This window comes from Falco naumanni, chromosome W, assembly GCF_017639655.2.
Source record: "Falco naumanni isolate bFalNau1 chromosome W, bFalNau1.pat, whole genome shotgun sequence".
Lineage (NCBI taxonomy): Eukaryota > Metazoa > Chordata > Aves > Falconiformes > Falconidae > Falco > Falco naumanni.
This window is the reverse complement of record NC_054079.1, coordinates 22,720,447-22,728,056: the sequence shown is the minus strand read 5'-3', so window position 1 is coordinate 22,728,056 and position 7,610 is coordinate 22,720,447. Positions and strand designations below refer to the sequence as shown.

The window sequence follows — 7,610 nt, the reverse complement described above, 5'->3', positions numbered from 1 at the left end:
GCAAGGAAGGCCCTTCATTAGCACCAGCCAACTCTGGGCAAAACTACGTCTTACCTTTCTTCTGCGCACAACCCATAGTGCCTCATCAATGAAATGGCTGGGTTAGCCAGAGACCATTCATCCATTCATACGGTCTCTGCAGTCTCCTGCCTCTGGAACAACAATACAAAAGTGAAATATCACAGGGGGTGAAATGAGGTAGCAGAAACATCTAGGTGTTAGGACAGCATGCAATGGCTTGCTTCTGATGCAAAGTTGTTCAGACAGAGTGATGTGCCAAATCCTTTCCAGGTGCAAGCTTAGGCCCTCACTATGGAAAAAGCAAGTGTGTCTAAGCAGAAGAGTGTGCTCAGGGTTTGTTGCACTCTGGCAAAGGCATCGTGTCTCAGCAGTTAGGAAATCTGCTGAAAATGGCATTTGCTAGAAGGATATGGCTAACATCACAGTAGTGGTGATGCAGCATTTATATAATATCCTCAGAGAATTTTGTGTGTGTACCAGGGTGACACTGGTTCCCAACCCTACATTCAAATGTTCTCCTAACAATCTTATCCTCTCTAATGTTATTAAGAGTAATATGCTGTAATTGCCCATTACTGCTTAAACCCCCAAATATTATGAGCTGTTCCCATCATCTGGCTGATGTAACATATTTTTGTGTTTGACTCATGGACAGCTTCTGCTGTGCATACTCACTTTGGTTAGTACCTCAGAGCTACACCACACAGCATCTTGTTGTTTACAGTCCAAATGGTTTAGCCTACAATGAATTCTGCGTATGTGCATACACCCCATTTCCTTTCAGAGGTCAGCAGACTCACAAACCCCCCAGTCTGTGAGAACATAGACTGAAACTACAAACAAAACACATCAGAGCCATCATCCAGTTTTGTCTGTGCTAAGCCATAGTCTCAGTACTTAAGAAATAAACAGAGTAAACACAGAAGTGACAAGGGAATAAAGCACAACCTGGCTTATTGCATTTATTCACAGGAACTTCCACAGGGTGGTGTTTTGGGGTTTTTTTTGTTTGGGGTTTGCTTATGTTTTTCAGACTGAAACCATATTTCCTCTAAAGAATGCAGCTAATTCTGTGGCATAAGCAACCGTGGAACATTACTGTTCTCCTGACAGCACGCTGAGATGCACCAAGGGTTACAAAGCCTAAGGTGGTGAGACATTCTCTAACTAGCATAAAAACATGGGACAACACTTCAGTTTTCTGCCTTGATATTCATAACAGCAGGCATGCCCACATAATTCTCTGGTTTTCCTCTGCTGTGTATTCTCTCTGAGCCAGGGTCTGAGAATAACCAGACAGATTTGTACAGGGTGTGAGGGATAGGGAGAAGCTTAAGGGCACGGAGGGCAAGGGATTGAAAGTAGGAAGAGAGGACATTATCTCAGCCTGTAAGCAGGACTTGCACAAGCCTATCATCCGCTCAGTTCACAGTAAGTGTGATTATCTAACATCATTATAGCAGTCTAGGCTGTACAGTTTTGGTTCCTAATTGCATGTTGTAGGTGATGATCACAAAACTATTTCCATATAGCTCACAATTATATACTTAGAGGCATCATAGTATGCATCTGTAGTTCAGGCTGCCATTCATCTGCCATTATAGGAAATAATGTTCTGCCACTCACACTCTTGCCAAGCTGTTCCTTTCTGGGCCAGAAGTCTCCATTTCAAGCATCAGAATCAGGATGAATTGTTTAGGAACACTTCAGTCAAAATGTCCCAGCCATTTCCAAGAACAAAGTCAGTTAAAACTGACTGAGGTTTTGAATAAATACTTTCAACTGTTTTAACATGAACAAGCATTTTGAGATTTCATGCAATGGTATGACATTTAGCTGGATGGTCTCTGAATGGAAGAAAACATCACTGTCTCTTTTTTCCCTCTGAAAACTCTTATTTCACCCACGATACCTAGTACAAACAGATAGTGCTGGGTTCAAAAGTTTTAAATTCACTGTGGGAAGTACCTTTTGTGCAAGCCTAATACACAAGGTGCTGAAAAAATTGAAGACTTTAATACAAGGCCTTTGCCAGAGCAAAGAGATTTAGAAAGAGAAGCATCAGGCTATCATACAGGGTCAAAAAAAGAAAGAATATTCCCATTCCTCCGCAATCTCTCCTATTGAAACCCAGTAACTTAAGCTCTTGAAAACTTAAGAGGGGTTCCCCAAAGTAGCTTCTCCGAGTGTGGCCCTGCACACCACATAAAATACGTGAATTTCTCTAATTCACACACAGAATTTTGTGAGTGCATAGTCCTTTAATGTATTTAAAGACATAACTACAATGACAATTTCCTTATGGCTAACATGGGTCATCCAGATGTGCAGTCATCCAGATGTGCAATTCCAAGTGATTCTCTTAGGCTTCATAGCTCCAATGCACATACCAGAGGAACTGAAAACACATTTTAAGTTTCACTACCCCTACTGCAATGGCCGCTTGTGTACAGGCATCCCATAACCCATCAGCAGGAGCCGGGAATTTCACAGGTTTCTTTCTTACATAAACTGCTACTTGGTGTGGCACAACACAGCTGTTGCTGTTTCTGCAGGAGCATCCCTGGGACAGCTTTCCAGAGCAGGGGATGCAGGCTCAGGTCCTGCAGAGCGCTCCCCATTCCCAAAATGACACCCCATTTCCAGCCTCGGCTCGGCTAGCACTGTCGCTGTGGCTGGCACTGGCACCTGTGGCCGGCAGGTGCACAGGGAAACTCTCCTCCTCCCCTCTGCCACCGCCGCCACCGGGCGCCGCGGCACCCGCCGAAGCACCCCAGGGCTGGCTGGAGGCACCCAGGCCGGCGGCTGGAAGCGGCCCCCTTCCCTCACCGCCTGACGGGGGGGGGGGGGGGGGGGAGGGAAAGAATAAGAAAAAAACAACCCGCAAACTGCTGCGGGGGAGGAAGGGGGGCACAACTCCCCACCACAGACATGCACTACCCGCCCTAGCCCTCGCCCCCTCAGGCGGGCGGGCAGCCCATAACGGCGGCGGCCACCGCGGGCAGGGCCACCCCGGGCCGTTACCTAACGGCAGACGAGCAGGGCAGGGCTGGGCCGGGCCGGGCCGGGCGCCTTATGTAAGGGCAGGGGCGGGGCGGCGTTGCTGTGGCGGCAGCGGCGTCATGTCCTGGTGCCGCAACGCCGTGTGGTTCGTGAAGGGGCTGCGGGAATACACAAGTTACAGGCGGCGGGGCGGGCGCTGTGGACAGGCTGGGGCCGTTTCTGGGCGTTCGGTTTCTGTGTATTTTTAATGGCAGCCTCCCCCGCTCCGCCTGAGCGGACCGATGTCAGCGTCTTCCCTGTGGGAGCTGCCCGCGCAGGCACCTGCCCCGGGGCTACAGCCGGGCCGGCTCCCGCCTCTCAGGGCTTGGCCCGTGTGGCCTGTGGCGAGCAAAGTCCTTCAGCTGTCGCTATGTCACTCGCTGCAGTGTCACTGGTGCTATACCTGGCCTCTCCCTCGAGCACGGGGGATAACGGGAGGAGGGGGTGTTTAGCCCACGCGGAACTGTGAGGGAAGAACGCTTCTCAACTGCCCCCTGTGTTTTTTGAAAGTACTCTCTTCTAGTTTCTCACAGGTGTCTCTGATTTATTCAGGACCGGCTATGAGTCTGCTTCCAAGCACTTCAATCCAGCTGATGTGGAGGTGGACGTGGCTGGGAGATCCTTTCTGGTCACTGGTGCCAACAGTGGTATTGGCAAGGCCACAGCCAAAGAGATAGCAAGGAGAGGTGAGCCGGGCAGGCGTGAGGAGCCCTGAGGGGTCCATACGGAGAAGATGGAAGGGATCAGGTCTGCCCTTCCAGCACAAGCGCAAAGATGCAGCTCCCGGGGATGAGTGGTCAGGCGTGTTATTTTTCAAGGGAGTCTGTGGGGGTTAGAGGTTTAAGTATGATCAGTGCTGTGAAAACTGGAGTAATGAAACCACATTAGTGGAGACAATCTGCAAAGTGTTTCTCAAGTGCAGGTTTACTGAAACTATCTGGCCCTTGTGGTGGTGCTGGTGGATGGAGGTCTACTTATGGCTGATGTGGTACAAGTAGCAGCCTGGCTAAATTTGAACAGTTTTGAAGAAGTTACGATTGTATCATATGATGAAAGAAAACAATTGGCTTTGCTAAGCTGAGATGGACGGGTATAAAAGAAGCTACACTTGATCCAAGTGATAATAACCTGGAGCTTGTGCCCTTTAACTGGTTAAAAGCAACCATTTTTTTCTGTTGCTTTCTGTAAGCAAGGAGATGGTATGAACTGGAACTAGCTGCTTTTGAAGGATAAACCTAATCACTTTCAGAGTTGGCACAATAATACTTCTTGTGATAGGAGTTTTGGCATGTAGGATGGAAGGGAGGAGCTTGCAGCTCTTTGCTCTCTTTGCCTGCCTAGGTTTCATAACTATCTTATGAAGTAAAGTGGTGACTCAGTTAAACTGATTCAAAATTATTAGCATGAAAGAGCCTTTGAGTTAAAGATCCCCATCAGTGCTAGTAGCCAGTATATGATTGATTTCAGGTTCCCACCACTGCCATTATGTATAATAGCCTTATCTAAGTATTGCTTTGTCTGGAGACTATTTTGCTCATAAACAGATATGACTGCCAGGTTTTGAAAGCTGTCAAGATGACTGGATCTGCATAGGATTTGGTCACTATGTCTGGTATTTGGAGCCCAAAGAACAACCTTGGGTTCAGACTGCTTGGCTGAACCTTGTGTTTGTGTTGCTGTGTATATGAAGTTAAAATGACCTAAAAGAGTCATCCTGATCCTGTCCTTGAACTTGTTGCTCTGAAACACAATGTCAGTTGTTGGGGCCCTAGTTTCTAGTTGAGTCTCTTCAAGTACACTATGACAAGAAATAAGGAATTCAGACTTGGCAAAAGAATAACAAAGCTATATTGGCTTTACCTTTAAGTACTTCATATTTTTGTAAATAATGATGATAACTTCTTTAGCCTGACTTCAGCTTTTCTCTGAATTGGTGACTTATGGGTATTATAGATTTGGGCTTTCCCGTATGTCTTCTGAACTGCATTTCCAGTTTGACACAGTCTTCTCCCAGCCACTCTGATAATTCCCACGTGTTGTTTAAGTTCAAATAACACCAATCTTTACTACGGAAAATATATTCAAATCCCTTTCCTAGCCTATAGGTCACACCAAAATTTCCCCCTCTCCTTAACATCAAGAAAAATGTTCATATTCAAAGCCCTTAGAACCAAAATATTTCCACTGAAGATTTTTCAGTGTAGACTATGAGAATGTTCCTGATCAGCTTGAAGGCCAGCTGCTTCTTCCATGTGTCTAATTTGTACACGTTACTTGTGCTGTACCCTGTGTCTTGGGAAGAGCTCCTTAAACATCTGCAAGTGTACATCCTTAACTGCCTTAAGATCTGTAACTAAAGCCCTCCTTTGCAGTGAAGCCTGCAGTCACTGTGAGAATGGCCAAAGAAGCAAGCATTGGATGCTGCCCCTTCTGATTGCCTTTTGTCTTGCTTATGAAATCTGTTCTCCCTGGGTCAAAGACTTTCATTCTGATCTGGAAATACTCAGTGGCTGTCTGTGCATGGTTCCTTCCATGTATAGTATATGTGTAACACAAAACGAAGACAAAACTGTATTAAATGTTGGCTAGTGTCATTTGTATGATTATCCCAGATTCGGGAGTTTCCCCCTGCTGCCTGCAGTTATGCACTTGGTAAAAGTAACTCGGTCAACTCTGGCAGTGCAGTGGAGGAGTCAGACCATGTTAGAAAATTTCAAAAGAACCTTGAAACATGTTGGCTGCATTAGCTGCATGCCAAATATACTTGCAATGGTGGTCCTCAGTGGAAAAACCTCTCTTGTAGACAGAAAATTTCATTATCAGACCCCACTCTGGGCTGTGCAGTGTGACTGCTCTATTCCGAAGGTAGACTTAGTGTCTTGCATTTGGGTTCCAGGTGTTAGAAGAGTGACCCAGCACCATTGTTTCTATTATCAATCCTTTGGGATTATATTGCTTGAGCCTTCTAGTGATGCACTGCTAGCAACCCCTAAAACACCCTTAAAAATGGGTATAAGTAGAGTGCGGGTATTCCTGTGACTGAGAGTTAACACATTGCTTGTGATGATCAGAGAATACAAAGCATAAAAATTAAAAAGAATTATGCCTACCTGTACGTTGGTCCCCTTCTTGAAGGGTGTCTTTAAGGTAGCTAAGTTATAAGGTCATGATAAGTATCCAGGCCTTTGAGAGGAGCCTTGCCCGGCATGTTCCTTTCATAGAAAAGATGGTTGGAAGGGACCTCTAGAGGTCATCTTGTCCAGCATCTCACCTGAAGCAAGACTGTTGCCAACACTAGATCAAACCAGCCATTGCTTTGCCTTGCTGGATCTTGAAACCTGCAAGGATGGAAATTCTGCATCTTTTTTTCTTGATACCTGACCTGAACCTCCTAAGCTGCAATTTGTGGCCGTTTCCTGAAAACTGGTATGCAATCACAAGAGGTTTTTTGTTTCATTTGGATTGTATCGGAAACTAACCCCAAACAAGAACTGCAAATTGCACATTGCTTCCCGGCCTTCCTTCTTTGTTGATGCCTTCCCCCAAACATAGTAATTATAAAATGTGTTTCTTGTCGAAATCCACCAGGTGGCACGGTTCATCCGGTTTGCCGAAATAAGGAACGGGCAGAGGTTGCCAAAGGAGAAATAGTGACAGAAACCGGCAATCACATGAGGTTTTTTTCAGTCTTTTGTTTACTCTTAGGAAGATTAATATTAAAGACCTCAGAGGCCTTGAGATACTTAGTCTGTTTTGTCATTTTGCTGTTGTGTTTTCAATAGTAGTTTCATACGGACATGGAAACGTCTAGTAGCTTATCACCCACTTGGTTTGAAGTGATTTAATTTCACTAGGTGATGTTTTCTATGATTAATAACATCACCAGCAGCACGCTGTTTTACTTAATATTTGTTGCTGATATGTTTTGTGATGTCCTACTTACTATTCCTAACTATGTGGCCGAAGCTTTGAAAAGTTAATGCACTGTAACACTCTTACAACAACATTTATGAGTCTCAGAGTCTCAGCACTGGAGTTGAAGGTTTTATGTGTTTGAATAACACACTCTTGATTTGCTAAGGTTGGCTGCTCTGTGAAGTTCTGTGTGTGGTCCTAGTTCCATGCTTTACATACTTTCCCATCTTTTTTTTTTTTTTTTTTTTAAATTTCTCTTCCTTACCTCTTCCCTTCTGTTACATATTCCTTTTGCTTCTGCATATATCACTGTACAGTATCCCCCTGTAGCTGTCACTTTTGCTTTTACTAATTGTTCAGGAGGGTGTGCTTATGGAGAAGTGCAGTCATTGTCTTTCTATCTTTGTGTTTTGGCTAGGATAGAGTTAATTTTTTTCATGGCAGCTCCTATAGTGGTATGTTTTGGATTTGTGACCAAAACCTGTGTTTTAGTTGCTGAACAGTGCTTGCACAGCATCAGTACCTTTTCTGGTTCTCATGCTGCCCCACCAGCGAGTAGCTGGGGATGCACAAAAAGTTGGGAAGGGACATACTGGGACAACTGACCCCAACTGCCCAAAGGGATATCCTAT

The 7,610-nt window shown here is 45.3% G+C and overlaps 1 pseudogene; it reads left to right on the top strand.

Moving 5' to 3' along the window:
* The first annotated feature begins 3,143 nt into the window (after nt 1–3,143).
* Nucleotides 3,144–7,610, top strand: part of LOC121080438 — a 34,868-nt pseudogene continuing 30,401 nt past the window's right edge.